At 40.7% G+C, this 25,936-nt stretch overlaps 1 long non-coding RNA gene across 1 annotated transcript; it reads right to left on the bottom strand.

Annotated features, from left to right (window-relative positions):
* Positions 1–253: 253 nt before the first annotated feature.
* Positions 254–17,458, bottom strand: LOC122549898 (uncharacterized). Its single transcript, XR_015757197.1, has 4 exons — positions 17,307–17,458; positions 16,858–16,981; positions 8,278–8,449; positions 254–1,881 (listed from the first exon to the last, which is right to left on the bottom strand). It is a non-coding gene; the product is annotated as an uncharacterized LOC122549898 (long non-coding RNA).
* Between the last annotated feature and the right edge of the window lie 8,478 nt (positions 17,459–25,936).

Raw genomic sequence — 25,936 nt, 5'->3', positions numbered from 1 at the left:
AAGTCAAAGCAATCTATATATTTAAATGTCAATTCCAAACATGACAAAGTGAATGTACCAATACATTTATCCAGATCTTTAAGTGCACTCAAGCACTTTCTACAATGGGAAAATATCCTTTAATGTGTTTCAGGATTTAGTGTTCGCCAATGTAACGGTTAACTTACCTTGGAAGGCAGAGCCTTACAACAAATCAATAGTCATGAACTCTCCAACAAGTTTTTTTTTATTAAAACTTGTTAAAATTCCTACTCGTGCATCAAAATACAGCAAATAACGGTGACCCCAATGCCCAGAGGTTGTCTTACACCATTTTCATGTGACCTCTTTATGTGTTAAGTTCAGCAAGACAGAAGAAAATTGTTTTCTCAGGAGTGTTTGCAATCCATTTGCAGCTTAACCAGCCCAGGGTGGCTGAACACCATGAAAATTTACAACCGATCAGAATAGCCACTGTGGATTTGTAACAAGTCAGTCATACCTGCCAAATCTGATTGAATGTTTCCAAGAGTGACGAAAGTAGTAGATGGGTAAATTTCTGGATGATATTTCTCAGGACTTGCAGTATTCAACAGCTGGCTAGATATAGTACTTGGGGTGAATGAGATCAAAGGTTATGGGGAGAAAGCAGGATGAAGCTATTGAGTTAGATGATCAGCCATGATCATGAGGAATGGCAGAGCAGGCTCAAAGTAATAGATTGGTGGAAACAGTGCCAATCAAGCGGATTGCTTTGTCCTGAACAGTATCAAGTTTCTTGTGTGTTTTTGGAGGTGAATTCATCCAGGGAAGTGTGGAGTATTCCATTATAATCCTGACAAATGCTTTGCCAATATTAAATAGGGAGGCAGAAGATGAGTTACTCACTGCAGGATTCTTAGTTATTGGCCTGTGCTTCTAGCTGCAGTATGAATATGCTTGTCCAGTTCAATATCTGGGCAATGGTAATCCCTGGATGCTGATAGTGGGAGATACAATGATAGCAATGCCATTGAATGCTAAGAGGTGATATTTAGATGATCTATTTTTGGATATGTTTATTGTTGGCATTTGTGTGGCATAAATGTTACTTGACACCTATCAGCTCAAACCTGGATGTTGCCTTGATCTAGCTGCATTTGAACATGTATTGTATCACATCTTATGAGTCACAAATATTAAACATTGTGCAATCAACATCCTCTCTTCTGACCTTCTGAAGGAGAAAAGGTCATTGATGAAGCTGTTAAAGATGGTTGGGCCTGAGGAATGCCAGTGGAGGTGTCCCGGAACGCTGTATATTTGAAGCAAAACTTCCTTACATTCTCCTTGAATCCTCCATTCTCCTTGAAATAAAGATCAATTAACCAAATTTTTCCTAATTTCTTGTTAGCCTTCTGGGCTCTCTGTATAAATAATGCTCACTGGATTGAGTGTGAGAGAAATTTTCATGAGAAATGGATAAAAAGTAATTTAATGTAAATATTGAAAATAGTTTCAAAAACAATTGTTAGTTGAAACTTAACTGCTTTATATGGAAAACAGTCAATTGTGTGGAAACTGATACTTGCAAAGTTTAACAGGAACCCTTTTGACACAAATTCAGCCATTTTGGAGAAAACACATTGAAAGCTCCTGTGGGCAACTCAGAATAGAAATGGGAATTTTAAAACAATAGTTCTTCAATAGAGTTGCTGAATTATTGAACAGGTTTTATTTATGGAAAATTGCAGGTAAGCATGCCCGCAAACAGCTGGAGAAATGCACACTCTGTGTATGGTGTTCAAACATAATCTTAAAGTACATTCCACTTTAGCTTGTGGTGGTAGCACGGAAGGAATTAACCACCATACTGCAAACAATCTTCCCATCCCAAAAATGAACGAACATAGCAAATGCATCCTGTGTATAAATAAATCAACAGAATTATTGTTCAGCCATTCAACTAAAAATTGATTTAAGACCAGGTGAATTGAACAAGATGTTGTGAAATCTGCAAAACAGCACTAGATTTTGAAATCTGATAGTCAGCTATTTTTAAGCAGTGATGTAGCTGACTCAATGGAAAGAATAAAATGCTTGGAAACTGAAACAAATAATATTTTTGATTAGTTTATGCTGTAAATTTATACCATGAAGCAGTTTTTATGTGTGAGTGTGTGAAATTATCTTGCTTTAATCATTCATTGTTTGCTAAAATGTGCAAGTTTCCTGCCAAACTTACAAGGAAGCAGGCTGGCTTCTGTCAAAAAGGAAAGAATCACTCAGGCCTCACTTTTATTCCACTTGACTGAGACAGTCTTCATTTCCAGACGTGCTCCACATGAACAATTTTTGGAATATTATGAGTAAGATTAAAAATTCACAGGGCCACTTAGGTCTTCATGTTTTTATCATGCTTATTTCCCTGAAATGATTGTGATCTGCAGGTTTTTTTTCTCTCTCTGACAGGAACTTCTGATGTTCATTTTCAGCCAGGAGAATTACACAAACCTGTATAAAACCGCAACAGCAGTGACTGTCAGGGAAGTGGTTTTAACTTGTCAGTGTACAAAAGTGCAACGGCGAGTCAATCAGACAAAAGTGAGGCCAGACTCTCACAGGCAGTAAGACTGTCCGGAACATAAATGTAGAAATGTTTATAATATTGGTTTTTCATTTATTTATTACTGTCAAATTGTATATGTGACCTATCTAAAATTAAAAGCAGTATAATAGTATGATAAAGGCTAGTTTTAGCAACTGTGAGTTATAACATGAGAGTTAATATAATGGATTCAAGTTAAAGAGCAGTGCAGATTGTGAACAATCCATAAAGGCCACAAGGATCTTTCCTATAATCCAGTTAGAGTAGTTCATACTGTCTGTGTGTAGGGGGGTAAGGAGGTGGTGGGGTGGGGAGCACAATTGTAAATTAATCTTGAGCTTTGATTTACAAGGGTTGCTGGAGCGATAACTTTGAAAACATACTGGTATCTAATACAGCAAATTTATTAACTTGAATATTTCCTTGGAACAGGCCACAAGTGTTCTTTTTATATTAACTGCCCTTTCTCGTAAAGAGCTTTTTAACAAGCATTTTGGAAACCTACATTTTAATGTTTAGATGGAAGAGAACAATACACAATTAAAATAAAGAAACACCACTCTGTGACAAGTCAGATATAGGTTGTAAATAATATTGCTGTACTGTACGAGAAAGATTAAGAAGTGGTAAGGATAACTTTCAGGCTTTACCTGTGAGAGACATTATATAAAATCAAATAGATTATACAGTATGGTAACAAGCCATTCAGCCCAACCAGTTCATTCCAGTGTTTACTTTACACTCAAGCCTCTTTCCAAATTGTATTATTGAACTCTATAAGCATAACTCTTCAGCCTTCCTCCTCAGATGATTAGATAATTTCCTGTGGAATGCATTTAGAGTATTTGAAACAACCATCCCTGTACTAGCAAGTTGTACCTTTTTGCTGATCACTCATAAGGAAGTTTGTCTTCAATTCCCCTTTTTGATTTCTTAGAGACATTTTAAATTGATGATCTCCTGTTTATTCTTCCTCACAACTGGCAAGACAGAAGTACTGTGACCCTGGCAACTCTGGCTGTGGGTCTGGGGGCAAGACAAGGCAAGGCACAGAGACTGTCAGCAATCAGGTAAACTCATGGTGGGCTGTGCTGTCCATTCAAAAGCGTAACTTTAAAGTGCTGAAGGTATCAAACAGTCCTGAGAGAATTGAGAGTGTGGTGCTGAAAAACACAGCAGGTCAGGCAGCATCAGAGGAGCAGAAAAGTCGACATTTTGGGCAAAAGCCCTTCATCAGGATTTTTTACTGCTCCTTGGATGCTGCCTGACCTGCTGTGTTTTTCCAGCACCACACTCTCGCCTTTAATCTCCAGCATCTGCAGTCCTCACTTCTGCCCGGTCCTAAGAGGATGTCAGACATCAGTATCTAAAGATGGGTAGGGATGGGGTGAATGCAACTCATGCCCTAGTGCCCTTGCTCAGATGTTGTTGCCATATCCCCAAGATGCTACTCTGGAGGAACAAGCAGTGAGCAGAAGTTGCCAAGTCCCCACATGTCAAGAATTCTTGGCATCTATTTTCCTCATGGTGGATGATAGGATAAAGAGTTGTATATTAATGACACAAGATATGCAGTTAATTAGCAGACTGATAACAAGCAATAATCCCATTAATAGGACTTTCGCTGCTGCCTAGTGAGAATCTCATCTCCACGTCCGGAACTTAATTGGAAAATGCAGCTAGTTGAGACATTGACATTGGCATTGAGAAAAGCCATGTGATTCTCCCAGATTTCTCAGCACAGCCTACATTGTTCAGGACCTTTTAAGATTCTGCCCAAAGTCCTGAAAGCAACCAGTAGCATAGAGTCCTCCAAAAACTTTTCCAAAGCCAGGTTTTCTTGCAATTATGGGCCAGAAGTTCAATTTCTTACCACCCAAAAAGATTTGACTTTATCGCCAAAGTCATTTGACTTTGTGTAAATAGCTGTTGATCTAATTTTCCAAGTAACTACAAAGTAAAATTCTGTGTCAATCCAGGAAGTACCCAAACAGTTCAATATCTTCCAGTTTTTCACATAGTCTGTGAAGTTGTTATGTATTCCCAACACCCCAGATATCTTAATGACAGTAGTGAGTGCAGGCCTTGAGCCTGATGTATACACAATAAAAGAAATTGCTGAGACACCAAGATATTAGTGATAAAGCATATTCCTGGAAGGTTTGGAATTTATGTTTAAAGGCAAAATTGCAAGATGGTTGGAGAAAGTCCAGGTTGGTAGGTATATTCTTTATATTGTAGATTGAAACTGTACTAGTATTCCAAGTGCTTTAACTAAGGCTGTATACAAATTTTGTTTAATCTCACTACTTTTCAATTCTATCATTCTAGAAATAAACTGAGTGATTAGTTGGTTTCTTTTAAGGTCTCATTAACGTGTGTATTTGTACTTCCAGTTCCCTGTTACTTTTCCACACCACTGAGATTATTATTTACAAACTAATTTGTGATTTAATACCTCATTCTTATCTCCATGGGGGTCAGTTGCCTGGACAGCTGGTTTGCAGAGTAATGCCAACTGTATGGGTTCAGTTCCCACACCAGCTCAGGATACCATGATGGACTTCCATTCTCTGTCTCTCCCTTGATCTGAAGCATGGTGACCATCAGATTAAATCACCATCAGTTGTGTCTTTCTTACATAAGAACTGCTCTTTCTTACCTTTGCTTGGCTATTTAGAATTTAAGGGCTAATTCTGCAAGTCTATTAAAATCTCCTTGTTCTTTGTTGTAGCCTTCTTCAGTGTTAATTATTCTCCACCAAATACTTGCTATCTGCAAATTTCAAAATTCCATGCTTTTCCTCCTTGTTCTGAATCATTGATATGAATTGTGGCCAATAGTGGCCACACACTCACCTCAATACAACCCCAAGTTTCATTCTACAAGAATGAGAGATGACCTTATTGGAAGGCAAAAAATCCTAAAGCGACTTGATAGGGTGGGTACTGGTCAGATGATTCTCTGCTGGGGAGACCAGATCTCGCTGACACAGTTTCAGAATAAGAGTTCTCCCATTCAAGATGGAAATGAGGAGTTTCTTTTCTCTCAGAGGGTTGTTAATCTGTGGAATTCTCTCCCCAAGAAAACCATGAAGCCTGGGTCATTGAAATTATTCAAGGCTGACTTATATTGTTTTCTAATAGATGGTCAATAAATAGATAGTTTACTGAAAATGTTATTAAGAAAAGGTGCAGCACAGCATCAAGCAGGAGTTTCAAAATGAAGTCTGAGCTATGAAAAAGCATAAAGAATTTGCTGATCAAAACAAACTGTTCATGCAATGAACCAATAAGTTTTAAAAATTGAGTGAATAGTAGGATTAAACAAAGAACTGCGAAAATCTGCAACAAAAACAGAAATTGCTTAAAAGGGTCACTGGACTCAAAACATTAACTCTCTTCCTTTCCATGGATGCTGTCAGATCTGCTGAGTTTCTAGAGAAATTCTGTATTTATGTGAGTAATTATTATGGATGGCCATTAGAAAGTCCTAAATAACAATACTAACTGATACTTATTTTCCCTTTCTGGTTAAAAACCAGTGTTAAAGAGCAAAAGATATAGACTAGCCCCAAGGCCCGATAACCAAGAAAGGGAGAGGAAACGAGGTTGAGCTAAGGTGTAGGATTGAATGAACCCCTACCTTGTATTTACTTCTGCTGGTGCAAAGGAGCATGTTGCTGCACAAGCCACAAAGGAAAAGAGGATTAAAACAGTTGGGTAATCGTTTTGACCAGGACAGATTCAATGGACTGAAGGGCTTTTTCTCTGTGCTGTGACCTTTATGACTCTGAAAGAGCTCCCGAGAATATGAACCCCACCTGGCCAGTTTTTTTAAGGGAGTGCAAAGAGAGATAGCAGAGGCAGCATGGAAAATTAAACACAGTCCACTACAGTCAGCGAGACCCCAGCAGCATGATAAGGAGAAGGGGAGAATGAATATTCCTGGGAGAATATGTCAGAGGCATAGCTAGAATTCAACTTCCTTGATGATACAGACTAGCAAGACAAATTTTAGAGTGCACAGATTAAAGCAGGGAAACTAGTTTTAAACTGGATTCCACAGTAAATGCATCTTTTTTTTGTGTGGGGGCTATGGAAATACTAGAATCAGAGAAAGTGTTATGTGTTACACTTTGTTACCATGGCAAAAGAGGTTGCATAATTGCTAGCCATTATGATTCTTTATTAAGCGGAGATCCTGTAGAGCTTTAGACATCCTTTGGTCAGCAAACATTGAAGATACTTCATCAAAAGTATTGCAAGAGAATGGGGCAGACCCTTCACTTCTCTTGAAATGGAAACTCATAAAGATGGGTGAAGGAATCCCAAAATAAAATGCTGGCCAGCCACCATATGGCATTCCAGACAGTTGTTTTCTCTTTCAGAATGTAGTCCCAGAGACTGAAGCCAGCTCACGGCTCATTCATTTACTTGAATCTGACATTTCAGATATTCCTGTACTGCTGGATTCATGAGATAATAAGGAAGTAAAGTTGTCTACTTATTACAAGGAATCTGTCCAGGAAATGCAGCAACTGTGTAGCCTGCAGATGAAGATGTTCCTTCCTGAATAAAAATCCCAGACCTCTGCTGGGAAAATTATCTTGGGATTCAAAAATTTTTTACAGCCAGTAAAATGGCTGTAAAATCTGAGAATATCAAGAATTATGGAGTTAGAAACTGATCTTGAATCATACAAAGAAGGGGTCTCAAAGCTTCAAAATGAATTCAGGACCATTGAAACTTCAGATAGTGTAAATGGTGTCCCACTTCCAGAAGTCAATTTAGGACACAAATCTTTGAGATCATGCACAAAGAGTATCAATATGAGCTTATCACGTTCAGAAAAAAAAGCCTCCAATCCACTGCAAAGTCCCACTAAGAGGAAATAAAGCAACTTTAAGTAGGTAATAAGCAATCATCTTGTGCTAACATTCTGCGTACTGGTATTGTTCATTTGTACACATGGCAGCCGGAGGCTGTGACAGAATCAGCACACATTGGAAGCATTTGACATTGATCTCAAAGACTACAAGACAAGATTATCACACGCATACAGAATGTCTTTGCAAAGTTTAAAGTTAAACATGGGAATGAACTTGAACAACTCAGAACTCAATGAGATTTGGCACAATCTAATTATGTGAGTAAACCTATTGAACTAAAAGTCCACCTCGTAGCAGTCAAACAACATGATCAAACCTTGCAGGCTGAACAAGAGAAGCCTACAGAAGATGTACAAAACTCTTGCTCTTGGAAAACCTCTCACCCAAGTGACATAATAGAGTTACTTTGATGGAGAAAACAGCTTCTTATTTCCAGAAACATCCAGAACTCCAAAAGTACAGTAAACACTGAGCTGAAACAAACTCTCTGCTACAGTTAGTGAGCAATGTTCTATTTTCTCAAAGAGAGAAAGAAAATAAGGATCTTAAATCCTTTCTTAATAATGGAAATTGGCTTTAGAAGTAAATTGTCCTTTCACGTAACTATGCAAATCTCAGTACCACACAAATGTTTTCGACTGATCGTGCTTTGAAATTTATTGTGTTGTCCATAATGATATGGACCTACTTTCTAATGGGGTTCCTGAAATGTCCTTACCAGCACCCTAGCAGCCTTACATCACAACAAGAATTGGAGTGATACCAATATCTACAGAAAGAGAAATTCCTAGAAAGAGAAGAGATGTCTTCACTTCCTCACCTCCAACATAATGCTCAGAATGTCTTTTTTTCATCTTGTCTTTTACATTCATCCCTCGCTCAGAGAACAAAGTAGATATAAAGGAGAGGGAGAATATCACTGCCTTGTTTTCCTTTCCAAGTGATAATTTGAGTTCTGGAATCTTCTTTGGTGAATCAACATGTGGGTCGCACTGAAAAGAACACACATTGTTAGTAGTTGTCATTCCACTGCACCAAAGTGTTAACCCTTGAAGGAAAGGACAAGACAGCATAAACACCATACACATTTCTTAATTCAACTGAAAATACTGTTGAAGATTAGTTCCTCAAGCACACAAGATCTGTATAGGTTGACAGGGCAGGGAGTAGATTAAAAGTGCTACATGATGGTAAAAAGAGGAATACTGTAAAAGAACTTTAAGAGAGGAGGCAGAAGTGAAGGAAAGGGAATTATCCTTCACTTCAGTTTAGCTATTGGTCATGTGCAATGGGAGCTGTGTGAAGTGATGATACATCACTTGGAAGCGGATTTGGGTTTGCAAGGCTCCAGGACTTATCCTCCTATGTATACAGGATGTCCTCGGTTTACAAATGTCTAACAAATACTCGTACTTATGAATGTGATCTCATACTGGGTGTAATCTTAAAGATGTATCATGTGAACATTTCTCATACTTATAGACAGCTCCTTTATATTGTGTTTCAACTGTCATTCAAATGAACCTAAGAATGGACTCCAGAACAAAATCTGTTTACGACTCAGGGATTGCTATGTTCAATAAAGCCTAATGATGTTCACTCACAAAATCTTACACTAGTACAATAATATTTTGGAAAAAAATCAGAAGGGTGGCTATCTGCTACCTGCAGATACTTAGAATAAAAATACATTTCACCTTATATAATATAGATATAAATAATTTAAAGTGATTAAAAGATGCTCCATTTAAATTAATGAATTAGCTCTTAGTGTATTTGCAAAGTTGTAATTTAAATATTAAGAAGTTGATAAATGGATTTTTATATTTTGTCATAGTAATTTGACAAAACTTCACTGAATAATTACATTGCTAACCATACAATTAAATCTTTGTGCTTTGGGAGGATCAGAAGAATGTAACTTCTATGTTTGGTATTTGCTATCAATTCAATAGCTTGAAGAAAAAGTACCTGGAACAAATTGGGACCATTTATTGTTGAGAGCTTCAGCCCATTAAGAATTTTGTATGTTGACGCTCATGTCTTTTAAATCCTTGCTTGAAATAAAATTGTCTACGGTCCACAGTGCTAACTGAAATGTCAATCATAATCATAAAGATCAAAGCAGCTAATTGTGGCCTTCGTCCTTCCAGAAAAATCTTCAACATGTTCCTTGTTGCTAGACTAATCCAGGAAAATTACCAAAAGCAACAACAGGAAATCTTCATTATATTCATTGACTTGTTCAAAGGATTTGACTCAGTAATTCATGAGGCTCCATGGACTGTGCTCCAAAGATTCAAATATCCTGCAAACTTCACCACAATCCTGTAATTGCTTTACAACGGTTTAACTGCAACTTGCTTGAGTGGATGATCTGAAACAGAAATCTAAACCAGGCAAGGCTGTCTGAATGCTCCTGCAACATTTATAATTTGTCAGACACTTGCTATTCATCTCAACAAAGATTAACTGCCCTCTGGTGTCATTATTAAATAATGTCTCGATGGAATATTATTTCATTCCAGTCACCTCTATGCCAAAACTAAACTGACCACCATAGATATCAGTAGTATTCAGATAGCTGTAGGGTCATTATATACTCTGCATCAGATTTGCAAGTCTCTCTTGATCCTTCAATTCTTCATACAAACATCTCAATTTGACCCTGAATGTTGCCAAATCAAAATTCGTAGATCAATCCACACCCAATCAGTCAGGTATTCCAACTCCACCTTGTTCAGCAATGAGTGATTGACCACAAAGACAAGCTAACAGAAATCCTAGTGTGCAGTGCAGTTGTTGTTACTGAATTCTTGTACTGCAGTGAGATCTTGATATATTAACAACACAGAAGAACTAGATAAATGCTTGGTCAATCAAGCCACATTACACGTTGAGTCACATCACGTTAATATGGAAGTAGAGTTGCGGCAGAAAAGGAAAGAAATTAAATCCTGCACTCCTTGTGGGACAACCTGCTCCACAAACTCAAAGGTATGTTGGTTGGGAATCGGACTCTTCAGTTACATAAGAATCTTCAGTAGAAACCCTTGATTCTGAGTAGCTGTCATTTGTGAATCTAGGGACTGTGCTGATAATGGTGTCAGAGCCTGTAATAACCAAATTGGATTGGGGGATTGTTAAAAACTAAAATTCAGGGAAAACATTCAACCCATTGGGTACACACTGCTGTCATTTTTAAAGGCAGGCTGTGAGATATGCATGTATGCTGCCTTGGATATTTCATTATCATGTTTAAATCTCACTCACATTGTGCAATTCAGAGCCTAAACTAAAATTAAGTAACAACTGGATTTTCTAGTATTTACGAAACTTGGCAATGGAATGATGCCTCCAGCACCCTAGTGCTTCACACTACATTCTCTATGGAGAACAAGAGCTGATGTCCTTACCTCAGCCATTGAGGACCTGTACTGCTATTGGTGGCTAGCTTTGCTGCTGCATTTGCCCCTCCCCTCACCTCAATCCCATGCCCAAGTCCCAATTATCAGTATCCATCCTCAATTGTACCTGCTATGGGTTTTCCTGACACTCAGTTGATCTGCCAGCTGAGAACTGGAAGAAGAAAATGCTATTGTGGTGCTGCCTTTGCAATTGGCAGGATCTTGGTGAAAGGAAATTTTCTGAGTTGGTGAGCCAACTGTGGCTGATGTACCAAGTTAATGACTTATTACAATAAAGGAGGAAACTTTTAAAGTTGCCAAAAAAAGTAAGGCTGAGGACTGGGAGCATTGTAGAATTGAGCAAAGGAGGACCAAGGGCTAAAATTTACATTCTTTTAGCTAGGCTGTGTCAAGGATTTTGCTGTTAGGCTGGTGGCATTTCTTACTATATCTTAACAAACAACAAATATTCCCTGAAAGCTACATACCTCTTTTGCCTGTGACCTCTTTGAAAGGCCACTGAGTGCCTGAATAAGCATTGGCAATCTGGCAATGCCCTTCACCAACAATGCCATGGCAAAGCAGCTTTGAAACTTTAAAGCCCGCATCAGAGAGCTGACATTCCTTTTCACATACAACCCTATTCTCTCACCTTAGTCACAGTTTAACCAGCACTCCACACATCCAAACTGTCCGCAGCTACATCACATTTGAAACCCCTCTCTATGTCAGTGTTGTCATCATCCAGGTTCAGTATGTCTCACTGTCTGGAAGAGTATACTCAGTCCTTATTTACAGGGTACACCACGGATTGCTGTTCATAGATCTCAGAATCTTGTTCATTCCTTCTGTTCTCATGTTAAATCTTTCTGTCTGCAGAACTTATCACCAGGAAGGTATATGTAAGATTCATCCCTTGGTTTTCCTTGGAGCAATTCTACAATGCTCCTAGTCCTCAGCCTGACTACTTTTATGGCATCTTTAAAAACTTTCTCCTTTAATGTAATAAATCATTAACTTATTTTGTCAGCCACAGTCGGCTCACCAACTTTGAAAGTTTGTTGTCATAAGTTCAAGCTTGCTGTAGACCTGCAGCTTGTCATTGCACAATAGGGGAACACCACAATCTGCAGAAACATAAATTTCTTTTTATTATGAGGAAAAGACAGGAAAGTAGAGTTGAGGATTATCATATCAGTCACAATTTCTTTGAATGGTAGAACAAACTTGATGGGCAGAATAGCTGATTTCTACTCTTTTGTCTTATTGTCTATGAAGAGCAAAAGTGAAAAATAAAGAGCAGAGCCTGAGATTTACCCCAACAATGCAAACTAGATTTTGGCTTCATGATCATGATGGTCTGCTGCACCCAAACTCTGATCTGTTGAAACGGGTGTCATTGAGGTCCTGTCTGGGTTTTCATGTCTGACATGGACTAGGACAGCTTCCTGCTGTACAATATCCTTGTTCTCCTCCCACCTAGAAGACCCCAGATTCCTTATCTCATTGCCTCACTGCCTGCACCAATTGTGCAGAGCACAGCAAGGCAAGTTGATGCAGTATGCCCTGTCCAGACTATCCCAGACAACACTCTTCCCTTGACTGTCCAAGCAGTGGAATCACATGTTTAGCAGCCCCATTGTCTGCTCCAACATGGCTCCTGGTCAAAGCACAAGTGACGTTAAACCTGTACTCCACATTAATCAGGCAGTTGGACAAAGGTGTCACCAGCCATGGTCACAGTGGGTAGCTCTTGTCCCCCAGTAACCTGCCATCTCGGGCATCTGGACCTTCAAAAACACAAGATTCCTGTAGTTTTTCAAGGATGTAGACTCATGGCAACTGCCTGTGTAGAGGGCACTGACCTCCAGGAAATAATAATTGTGGTCACAGGTGAGTTGAGCATTAATTGACTGTAACACCTTCCTGTTCATAAGTTCTGCAGGTGGAATGATTTAACATGGAAACAGAAGGAATGACCAAGTTTCTGAGATCTCTGAACAGCCATCAGTGGTGTACCCTATAGATGAGGACTGAGCAAAGTCCCCCATACTTAACCTGGATAATGACAGACACGTCTCCATCATCCACCACCACATTCAGCTGCAGGAAGTGCAGTAAACTGGTGAAGGGATCTGCGAGTGCTCCAACATCATCAGACCCACATCAAATGCTCAACTTCTCACTGCATTCAGTGTGGACCATCATTACACTGATATGAGGAGTAGATGGTGGTGTAATGGTAATGTTGTCAGATGGTGATCCAAAGACACAGGTTGACTTTCTAAGGTGGAGATAGACAGACTTTTAATTAGTAATGGGCTGAAGGGTGAAGGAGAGTTGGCAGAAAAGTGGAGTTGAGGCGGTAATGAAATCTGCCATGATCATATCAAATGGCGAAACAGTCTCGAGGAGCTGAATTGCCTACTCCATCTCTTCATTCTTATGTTCTTATGACAGGTGTTGAAGTGACAGTATGTGGCTCACATAGGAACCTTGGAAGTTGGACAAATAAATGGTTCCTCTTCAGCCAGCAATGACCTTATGTAACTTAATTGCTGCTAACTTTAACATTATACCAACGGCATATTGTAAATTGTTTTTGACCAGTTTCCGACCCCAAACCATTTCATTCTGCATGCATAGCAACTGAGTGATGAAATGATTGCAGGTTAACTGTGGCTGGTCTTTGCAAATGGCTGCTTCATGGACTTGTTGCTGTAAAGTCCTATCATCCAACAAATATGGATCCTGTGCTTTTGCCCATTAACCATTGATTCTACGCTCCCAGGCAGTGCCCCAGCCATTTTCTAGTGGTACTTTGCTGATAGAGAACAAAAAAGTGCGGCAGAGAATGCAGCTTATGGTAGACACCAAGCACTGGGCCCCACCTGGTAACCAGTTACTCCTGTCCAATTCTACAAAGTAGCCTATCTTTTCTTTACTACTCTGACAGCCCATTTCCACATATTTCCCCCTCCCATGCAGATATGAAACTTCACCTACAATCACCCTTCCTGCCCATGAGCCCTGATATTACGTCCTGCTCCTTTATGCTCTGCCTGTGGACTTTTTTGACTGCTACTACTAACATCCTCTCCAGTAAACTTTCATACTCTTTATGCTGTTTGACCGACAGCCCCACATTTGCAAATTGTCCCGAGGAATGCAAATTGAAAACTTTGACAAAATGTATCTTCTTTTCAGTAATATCCAAGTTCCACATTATGAAATGACTAAAGACAGTCCTGTTAGACAGGTCCATCTATTAATTAGGAAATGTTATGGACACCAGAGAGAGATGGCAGCACAATCCCTCATTTTTTCACCTCTTATCTAACTGCAACAAAATGCATTTGACAGAATTGTTTTAACCTCTTGAGTGTTGTGACTGTCAAATAAAGACTCAAGACAGTTCTGTTTTTCTGGAGATAGAAGATACAAATAATTAAGGCTTGATGATTTCTTCTTGATCACGGAAGAAGATGAATGTTGGAGGCTTTTGACAATTCATTAATAGTGGCTTATTCCTTGCACCAACTGATTTCAGGCTTTGTTGTATTTGAGATGAAGTTCAGTCTGATATGTTCCTGTAAATCATGAGGGAAAAGGACAGCCTTGCTTCTCTGCTTGTTGGTAGGATTCTGGGCATGGGATCACCTTTTCCCTTAGTGATCTCTTTTACTCTCAGACCAACTGACTTCTGGGTACCCTCAAGATGTGTGTCAACAAAGTATTTCTTATCATAAACTGGTCCTGTCGGCTGACCGTAGAACTGATGTTTCATTGTCTACACAGATGATCTCTGGTAACATTAGCATTGACTCACAATAGGCTTGAATCAATAGGGCATCTCTTTAATCTCCATCTCATTTTCAGAAATTACTGTTTTTTTATGAATTTAATGTAATATAATCATTTATAATATGGGCATAACCTTGCAGCATGATAGAACATGGGTTTTTATTGCAAGGGGATGGAAAATAAAAGCAATGAGGTTTTACCACAATGTTACTAAGGATTAGTGAGACCATAGCTAAGGCAATATGGATAGTTTCTGGCCTTGTCCATAAGATCATAAGACTATAAGACATAGGAGCAGAAATTCAGCCCATTGAGTATGCTCTGCCATTCAATCATGGCTTAGAAGTTTCTCAACCCCATTCTCCTGCTTTCTCCCCATAACCCTTGATACTCAAGAACCTATCTATCTCAGTCTTAAACGTGCTCAATGACCTGGCCTCCACAGCCTTCTTTGGCAACGAATTCCACAGATTCACCACTCTCTGGCTGAACAAAGTTTCTCCTTATCTCCATTCTAAAAGATCTTCCCTTTACTTTAAGGCTGTGCACTTGGGTCCCAGTCTCTCCTATCAATGGAAACATCTTCCCAACATCCACTTTGTCCAGGCCATTCAGTATTCTGTATGTTCCAATTAAATCCCCCCTCATCCTTCTAAACTCTATCAGTATAAACCCATAGTCCTCAAACCCATACGTTAAGCTTTTCATTACTGGGACCATTCTCATGAACCTCCTCTGAACATGCTCCAGAGATATGGGGCCAAAGTACTCCAAATGTGGTCTGACCACATGATCTGTCAATCGTATCTGTCTCAGCTATCTTTATGTCGGTTGGGATGGCCTTTAGTGCCATCCCTGTGTCACTACATGCTATCCTGGAAGTGGCTGAGGTTGGGGGGGTGGGTGGGGGTTGAGCCTGTCACACATCTCCTATTGGGGAAAATACCTTTGCAAAGGAAGTTTGGAGAAAGATGCATAGTTTTTGTCCAGGTTTGTCCTGAACAGCTCTATGATTCAGGAGTCTGTGCTCTTTGGTCTGTTTCCCAGGACGCAAATAGAGACAAACATTGACTGCACCTGGAGGACCATTAATTTGGTGAAAGACACTCTTTTGGTCTGCCTGAAACTTGTTGGTTTTCCAGAAGAAAAAAATTGACCTTGACAGAGTGTTGCAGACTGGCACATCCCAAGGTCCAGCACTGTGTGCTGAGGGATCCACTAAAGCTTGGGGAAGCTACTGCCAAGGCACAGTGGAGTAAGACCACTATCTAAGGTCTTTCTGCTGAAGTTAATTCAGTTATTGAGCCCTCCACGTGCCTCAATGAAAGTAAATTAATCTCATAGGTGTAAGAGATGCCTTTGGTTTGTTGGGAATGAGTCAAATATGCTACTGTACAGAACTGAAAGTAAATATACATATAAAAGATATGTATATTTTTTAAAAATAACAAAAGGTTGCCATTCCTACGGAAAAGACCTACCCTTCTGTCTTGAACAGCTTCAGGGAACCATCTGAGGAGTCATCACTGAAGTGGGGTGCTGCATTTTTTGAATCAGAGAATAGAATCATAGAATCCCTACAGTATGGGAGCAGGCCATTTGGCCCATCGAGTCCACACTGACCCTCTGAAGAGCATCTCACCCAGACCCACCCTTATCCCTAAAACCCAACATTTCCCTAGCCTCCACATTCCCTGGTCATTATGGACAATTAGCATGGCCAATCCACCTAATCTGCACATCTTTGGACTGTGGGAGAAAACCCCCGCAGTGCAAATTCCATGCGTACAGTCACTCAAGGGTGGAATTGAACTTGGATCCCTGGTGCTGTAAGGCAGCAGTGCTAGCCACTGAGCCATCATGCTGTCCCTTTGTGGGTGGGGGTGGTGTGGAGGTTGGTTGTTGATCATGAGCAGAGGCTAAAATGGTGCTCCTGGGTAGCAGAGAATGAAACGATATTTGAGCACCTCTTCAATATAGTGCCCTGATGTTAGGACCCTGAAGGACCTGGCAATTTTTATAAGTTCCTGCCCCAAAAAAGTGACATTTTATCCATGCATACTTGAGTAAGAATCCAAGAAGGGTATAATCACACAAGAAAAGCCTGCAGAAAGTCTTCAAATTTTTATGCCCACCTCCATTCTTAGTCTCAAAAAGATAATTCCAACTCAAATCTCTGATGGACTTACCCAGCAACATGTGCATCTCGAGTGGCTTCTCACCTTCGTCTGCTGCTTCTCTTCCACCGGCTGATATGTTCAGTTTACTGCAACAAAATCCATCCACTCCCATTCCCAAATGAAGGTTGCAAGCCTATACTGAGTAATGTAATATATTATATCTCCAAGCCACGATGGTATGTGGCTTGGAGGAGAACATTAACAACATGTGTACATTAAATGCAACACGCAGAGTAATTTCCAGCTTTATACATCTGTGAACAAGCATACCTAAAACACAATATCAACTTTGAATAGGTCTCGTCCCTGCTAAAAAATATGTGGGCATTCAGCAATTTCCCATTCCCTCCTTCCCCATTTAATCTGACAGCCTGAACGGAGTTTAATTTTGCTCCTTTATTGGTATTTCAAATAATGGGGTGTACATTTCTACAATGATCAATGCCGTATTTTCTTACCAGAAACACTCACAATCAGCTGAATGCAGGGAAGCTCAATTCAGTCGTTAGCTGCTGATTGCTACTTCACCTAAACAGAAGGGCATCATGCTCTGCTGAGAAGCAATCAAAAAGAAATAACTGCGTTCACTCTAAGTAATTACTATATATTGTAGGCTGACCTGCTTTTTAAAATTTAATTCAGTACCAAAAAAAACTATTTTCACAGTTGTCCTCTGACAGCTATTTCCTTCAAAGTACGAAGTGAGACATCGCGACCACAAAATTAAGTTTCATATCCTCATTGATGCCAGGTTACAGTAACTCTGAACTCAAACATATTGGCCAGCCTGCTTCCAGCTCCTTCTGTCTGCCTAGAGATTGGTAAGCCCTGACTGAAGGGGCATGAGCATCGATGTACCATGCATATGTAGGGAATTTGCAGAGAGTTGTTGTTGTGCCATGAAATAGCCCATAATCTTTCAGAGTTCTCTAGGTACAGGAGTCACCCCTCTGAGCACATGTCGCTCTGCTTTTAAAGAAAGGCAAAAGAAGAAAACTAGGGAACCCTAGGCCCATTAGCCTAGCATTTGAGGTGGAAAAATTGTTGGAGTCTATAATAACTGATAGGGTAATGGAAACCTTTGAAAATTTTTAGAGAATCAGAGAGTCATAGAGATGTACAGCATAGAAACAGACCCTTCGGTCCAACCCGTCCATGCCAACCAGATATCCCAACCCAATCTAGTCCCACCTGCCAGCACCCGGTCCATATCCCTCCAAACCCTTCCGATTCATATACCCATCCAAATGCCTCTTACATGTTGCAATTTTATCAGCCTCCACCATATCCTCTGGCAGCTCATTCCATACATGTACCACCCTCTGTGTGAAAAGGTTGCCCCTTAGGTCTCTTTTATATCTTTCCCCTCTCACCCTAAACCTGTTCCCTCTAGTTCTGGACTCCCCGACCCCAAGGGAAAGACTTTGTCTATTTATCCTATCCATGCCCCTCATAATTTTGTAAACCTCTATAAGGTAACTCCCTCAGCCTCTGACACTCCAGGGAAAGCAGCCCCAGCCCGTTCAGCCTCTCCCTGTAGCTCAGATCCTCCAACCCTGGCAACATCCTTGTAAATCTTCGCTGAACCCTTTCAAGTTTCACAACATCTTTCCGGTAGGAAGGAGACCAGAATTGCACGCAATCTTTCAACAGTGGCCTAACCAATGTCCTGTACAGCCGCAACATGACCTCCCAACTCCTGTACTCAATACTCTGACCAATAAAGGAAAGCATACCAAACGCCTTCTTCACTATCCTATCTACCTGCGACTCCACTTTCAAGGAGCTATGAACCTGCACTCCAAGGTCTCTTTGTTCAGCAACACTCCCTAGGACCTTACCATTAAGTGTATAAGTCCCGCTAAGATTTGATTTCCCAAAATGCAGCACCTCGCATTTATCTGAATTAAACTCCATCTGCCACTTCTCAGCCCATTGGCCCATCTGGTCAAGATCCTGTTGTAATCTGAGGTAACCCTCTTCGCTGTCCACTACACCTCCAATTTTGGTGTCATCTGCAAACTTACTAACTGTACCTCTTATGCTCGCATCCAAATCATTTATGTAAATGACAAAAAGTGGAGGGCTGAGCACCAATCCCTGTGGCACTCCACTGGTCACAGGCCTCCAGTCTGAAAAACAACCCTCCACCACCACCCTCTGACTTCTACCTTTGAGCTACTTCTGTATCCAAATTGCTAGTTCTCCCTGTATTCCATGAGATCTAACCTTGCTAATCAGTCTCCCATGGGGAACCTTGTCGAACGCCTTACTGAAGTCCATATAGATCACACCTACTGCTCTGCCCTCATAAATCTTCTTTGTCACTTCTTCAAAAAACTCAATCAAGTTTGTGAGACATGATTTTCCATGCAGAAAGCCATGTTGACTATCCCGAATCAGTCCTTGCCTTTCCAAATACATGTACATCCTGTCCCTCAGGATTCCCTCCAACAACTTGCCCACCACCAAGGTCAGGCTCACCAGTCTATAGTTCCCTGGCTTGTCTTTACTGCCCTTCTTAAACAGTGGCACCACATTTGCCAACCTCCAGTCTTCCGGCACCTCACCTGTGACTATCGATGATACAAATATCTCAGCAAGAGGCCCAGTAATCACTTCTCTAGCTTCCCACAGAGTTCTCAGGTACATCTGATCAGGTCCTGGGGATTTATCCACCTTTAACCGTTTCAAGACATCCAGCACTTCCTCCTCTGTAATCTGGACATTTTGCAGGATGTCATCATCTATTTCCCTACAGTCTATATCTTCCATATACTTTCCACAGTAAATACTGATGCAAAGTATTCATTTAGTATCTCCCCCATTTTCTGTGGCTTCACACAAAGGCCACCTTGCTGATCTTTGAGGGGCTCAATTCTCTCCCTAGTTATCCTTTTGTCCTTAATATATTTGTAAAAACCCTTTGGATTCTCCTTAATTCTATTCGCCAATGCTATCTCGTGTCCCCGTTTTGCCCTCCTGATTTCCCTCTTAAGTATACTCCTACTTTCTTTATACTCTTCTAAGGATTCACTTGATCTATCTTGTCTATGCCTGACATATGCTTCCTTCTTTTTCTTGACCAAACCCTCAACATAGATTCATGACAGATAGACCATACATCACAAACCTCAATGTACTTTTTAAAGAGATACCTATGGTAGTGTTCAGGGGAATGACATGGAGTCCTACAGCACAGAGACAGGCCCTTTGGTCCAAACTGGTCCATGCCGACCAAAATGTTCACCAACACGAACACCATTTCTTTGCACTTGGCCCATATCTTTCCTAACCTTTCCTATCCATGTATTTGTCCAAATGCCTTTTCAATGTTGTTAATGTACCTGCCTCAACAACTTCCGCCAGCAGCTCAGTCCATATGCGTACCACCCTCCGTGTAAAAATGCTGACCCTCAGGTTCCCTTTTATTCTTTCCCTCTCACCTTAAACTGGTGCTCTCTAGTCCACGATTCCCCAACCTTGGGAAAAAGACTGAGCACCTTCACCCTATCCATGTCTCTCATGATCTTATACACTTCTGTAAGATCCCCCCCTCAGTCTCCACACTCTAAAGAAAAAAGTCCTAGCTTGTCCAACCTCACCCTGTAATTCAGTTTCTTCTGCATTCTTTCCAGTTTAATAACATCCTTCCAATAGCAAGGTGACTAAAACTGAACACCATACTCCAAATGTGACCTCAGCAACATCATGTACAACTGCAACTTAACTTCTCAACTTTGATACTCAATCCCCTGACTGATGAAGGCCAGTGTGCCAAAAGCCTTCTTCACTGCCCTGTCTACCTGTGACTCCACTTTCAGAGAACCATGTACCTGAAATTCAAGATCCCTCTAGTCCATCACACTACTTAAGGCCCTACCATTCACCATGAAACTCCTACCTTGATTTAACTTTTCAAAATGCAAGACCTCAGTCACATCTATATTAAACTCTACTCCTGGCCTACTTTCCCAGCTGATCAAAGTCCTGCTGCAATTACTGATAACCTTCCTCACTGTCCAAATACCTATTTTAGTGTCATCTGTAAACTTACTAATCATGCCTTGTACTTTCTCATCCAAATAATTGATTTAGATAACAAACATCATTGGGCTCAGCAACGATCCCTGAGGCACTCCACTTGTCACAGGCCTCCAGTCCAACAAGCATCCTAGCACTATTACCCTCTGCTTCCTACGATCAAGCCAATTGTCGATCCAATTTGCCAGCTCCCCCTGGATTCCATGCAATCTGACCTTCCAGAACAGCCATGTGGAACCTTATTAAAGGCCTTACTGAAATCCATATAGACTACGTCTACTTCCTTGCCTTCGTCAACCTTCCTGGTCACTTCATTAAAGAACTCTAACAAATCTGTGAGGCAGGATCTCCCAAGCACAAAGCCATGCTGACTGCTCCTAATCAAGCCCTATCTTTCCAAATGCATGTATATCTTATCTCTCAGAATCTTCTCAAGTAACTTACACACCACAGGTATTAGGCTTACTGGTCTATGGTTCCCAGGTTTTTCTTTGTAGTCCTTCCTGAATAAGGGCACAACATTCGCTACCCTCCAGTCTTCTGGGGCCTCACCTATGGCTGGCGATGATGTGAAAATATCAGCCAGCACCCCCCTCAATTTCTTCTCCAGCAGTGCTCTTGAATATATTTGGTCAGGACCAGGAGATTTATCCACCTTCATACTTTATAATACATTCAACACCTCCACTACTGTGATATGGACTGTTTCAAGATATCACCACTAACTTCCCCAAGTTCCCAAGTCTTCATGTCTTCCTCCACGGTAAACACAGAGGAGAAATATTCATTGAGGATCTCGCAGTTTTACACATACATATCTGCTTTAGTTCTTGAGGGGACCTGTTCTCTCTCTAGTTATTCATTTTACTTTAATATACTTAAAAACCTCTTTGGATTCACCCTAATCTTCTTAACCAAAGCTATCTCATGCCCCTTTTTCACGCTCCTGATTTCCTTCTTTCAGTAAACTCCTGTATTCCCTGTATACCTCCAGGGATTCCCTTGATCCCAGCTGCCTGTGCCTGAGTCATGCCTCCTTTTTTTCTGGTCAAAGCTTCAATATCTCTTGTCATCCAGGGTTTTCTATTCCTGCCAACCGCCTTTTACCCTCACAGGAATACATAGACCTTGAACTCTAGCGATCTCATTTTTAAAGGCCTCCCACTTGCTGGAGGTCTCTTTGCCTGCAATCAACCCCTACCAGCTCCTGTCTAATTCCATCAAAATTTGCCTTACCCCAATTTAGAACTTGAACCTGTAAACCAGTTTTGACCCTCTCCATAACTATCTTAAAATTAATGGAACTATGATCACTCGTCCCAAAGTACTCCCCACTGTCACCTCAGTCATCTGTCTTGCCCTATTTCCCAAGAATAGGTTGAGCTATACCCCTTCCCAAGTAGGCCCCTCTATATCCAGCTTGAGGAAACTTTCCTGAATTCACTTAAATTCCACACCATCTAAACCCTTAATGCTATGGTGGTTCTAGTCAATGGGAGGAAAATTAAAATCCCCCAATATGATAACCATATTGCTCCTGAAAGTCTCCCCAGTCTTTCTGCATACTTGTTCCTCCAATTCCCATTGACTATTTGGGGGCTGACAGTACACTTGAATAACGTCACCATCCCTTTCTTATTTCTTAGCTCCACCCTCAAAGCCTCATTGGATGATCTCTCAGCTATTTCATCTCTGATTACTACTGTGATACTTGCCTTAATCAAAAATGTAACTCCCCCTCTCCTCTTTCCACCATCCCTGTCCTGTAGCCTGGCACATTAAGCTGCCGGTCCTGTCCTCCCTCAGCCATGTTTCTGTAATGGCTATCCCAGTCCCACGTACCTATCCATGCCCTGAGTTCATTGGCTTTACCTGTCAGCCCTCTTGCATTAAAATAGATGCAATTTAATCCATCTATGTATGTTGTTTATATGGAATTGTAGAATGCATTTGAAAGTGCCACAGAAGAGGCTGTTAACTAACAGAGAAGCCAATGGAACTGAGGGCAAATTACTGACACGGCTGGGAAATTGGTTGAGTGGCAGGTGACAGAAAGTAGGAATAATGAGGTGGGTATGGCAGGATGTGACCAGTGGTGTCCCAATAGGATCTCTGTTGGACCTCAATTATTCACATTATATATTAACAACTTAGATAATAGCATGGGATGCCATATATCCAAATTTGTTGACAACACAAAATTAGGCAGCATTACAGATATTGTAGATAATGGTGTAAAATTACATAGGAATATTGATAGACTGAGTGAATGGGCAACACTATGGCAGATGGAATTCAATGTAAGTTAACATGAGGCTATTCACTTTGGACCGAAAAAGTGTAGATCAGCGTACTTTCTTGATAGTATAGTTAAATACAATTCATATCTAAAAAGACATGTGAGTTCAGGCTCATAGATCTTTAAAATGTCCAACAGGTGCAGAAAATAATCATGAAAGCTAGTGGACTGCTGGCCTTTATATCTAGAGGACTGAAGTATAAGGATGTAGAGGTTATGCTGCAGTTATAGAAAACCCTGGTTAGACCCCACATGTGAGCAGATCTGAGCATGTTAGGAAGGATATATTGGCCTTGGAGGGTGTACTTCCTGGGTTTACAAGAATGGTACCTGGACTTTAGGAATTAAATCATGAGGAGAGATAAGAGCGGTTTTCTCTAGAAATTAGAAGGTTAACTGGTGACCTGATAAAAGTCTTCAAGATAAAAGACGGTGGATTAAGATAAACTATTTCTACTATTTGGGGATTGTATAACCAGTCAGAAAATTTGGGCCAGACTGATCAGGAAGGATGTTAGGAAACAAAGAGTGGTAGACATTTGAAACTTTCTTCCAGAAATGAATCAGTTGTTATGTGAAATGTTTTGTTAAACAAAGATGTTAGGGGATATGGACCAAAGGCATACATACTTTGCTCTCAATGGAGTGTTGCTGGGTTTTATCAAGTAGGTTTAGAGGAACTGGAAAGCTGTCAACGGTTGTCACAATAAAGGGGGACATTGTTGCAGTTCCTGTGAAAACTCAACCTGCACCATCTTAACAAAATGAAGATGGTGTCAATAACTGCTAAGATCATGGTGACCTTAAATTTTGTTGTAGCTGGAAGCTGGTGAGTTTAGCACTGTCTCACAGTTTGACCTGGGAAACCCTGTACTGAGAGGGGATCATTGATTTCTTGCTTTTCAGAAAAATGTAAGGGAAACAGAGAACTGTGTATTTCCCAACGGGGAAGATTTCCGATGTTGGAGGGGCCATAGACCGTATGCATATGGCTTGGTGGCTCTCATGTCAAAGACAAGTGGTGCCAATCTATCAACATCCACTTGGTGTGTGATCATGTCCAGAAATTACTCTCAGTGAACATATGCTATTTTAGCAACAATGCATCCATCTGTGCCAGTCAGTCAGACACCCCCTTCTTTGATCCACTCCAAATAACCAGAGGGTGATACTAGCAGAGAAGAAAAGTCCATTATATTGAGGAATATCCAGCTGATGGTGTCCCTTTATGTCCTGACCACATGAGGACAGCCCACCTACAATGAGAGTCCTGCAACCAATGGAGGTTTCCTGGAGCAAACCATCAGTGGGGGAACATGACAGTTCAATTTCCTGAAATGTTTAGGTGTTTATTGTTTATTATTCATTCACAGGATGATGGCTTTATTGGCGGGGCCAGCATTTATTGCCCAGGAGGCAGTTGAGAGTTAACCACATAGCTGGGTGTCTGGAGTCACAAGTAAGCCACATTGGATAAGGAGGGCAGGTTCCTTTCCTAAAGAATATTAGCGAATCAGATGGGTTTTTCCAACAATCAATGATGGATTCATAGTCATCATTAAATTCTTAATTCCAGATATTTGTGGAATATGAACTCAATCATTTGCTGTGGCAGGATTTGAACCCATGTCCCCAGAACATTATCTGGGTCTGTAGATTAACAATGCAACAATAATACCACTAGGCCATTGTCTCCCCTAATGGGGAAGGGGTGAGCTGCAGCACTCATCAGTGTTAGGCATTTTGATATTTTGTGTAACTCTGTCATTCTGTTAGGCATTTTTAATATATCTTGTATTTAATAGTAAAATAAAATTTGCTACGATATGGACCAAAGTCTGGAGTTCAACATGAGGTGATAGAAAGATGGAGGGAAAACAGTGATACTTTGGCTTCAAGGAGGGCTGCACAATTCAAATGTAGATGGTTTGTGTCATCTGAAATCCAAGCTTTTTTCATAGCCCATAGTCAGCAAACGTTTGGGATACAAATTGGCAGAGGACTCATCTGGTTTTCTAATAGTCGAGGCAACGTCGGGGTTTAAAATCTGGTATGTCACAATGGCCTTGCTGGTTTCACTTTTATAGATGGGTCTACACTGAAAGACAGCTATTAATTTAAATATTGAAAAAAAAAGCACAGGAGAGAGGAGAATTTCAGAGGCAGTCCTCTATTGCTTGCTTGGATTGGAAAAACTCCAAATATGTGCAGCATATTTCCCATTTTGGATCTGAAATTCACTTCAACGGAGGTGTGGCAGAACTTTATATCACCAGGGTGACAATGTTCTTTACAAGAAAGGGAAGGAGGGTTACTGAGGCAGGAGGAGTTTCAGTGCGATGGAGGTGAACGACCATCAACTTGGTGAAAGATGCTGTTTTGTCTGCCCAAAACCTGTTGGTCTTCCAGAACAAAGCATTGACCCTGACCGAGTGATGCAGACTGGCACATTCCAAGGTCCAGGACTACGTGCTGAGGGATACGTTAAGGTACATTGGGGAAAGACCACTAAGGTCTAGGTAAAAACAATGACTGCAGATGCTAGAAACCAGATTCTGGATTAGTGGTGCTGGAAAAGCACAGCAGTTCAGGCAGCATCCAAGGAGCAGGTCTTCCTGGTGAAGTTAAATTTGGGTCCGTTCAGTTATTGGGCCCTTCTAGTGCCTCAAATATAAGTAAATATTAGTATTGTAGATGTAAGAGAGGTCGTTGTTTTTTTTTTGGATAGTGTTGAAGTCTGATGTT

The sequence above is a fragment of the Chiloscyllium plagiosum genome, unplaced genomic scaffold (genome assembly GCF_037043375.1).
Source record: "Chiloscyllium plagiosum isolate Xiang-an unplaced genomic scaffold, Cpla_swu_hap1 HiC_scaffold_5, whole genome shotgun sequence".
Classification (NCBI taxonomy): domain Eukaryota; kingdom Metazoa; phylum Chordata; class Chondrichthyes; order Orectolobiformes; family Hemiscylliidae; genus Chiloscyllium; species Chiloscyllium plagiosum.
The sequence above is the reverse complement of the archived record's forward strand: the minus strand, read 5'-3'. Positions and strand labels throughout refer to the sequence as shown.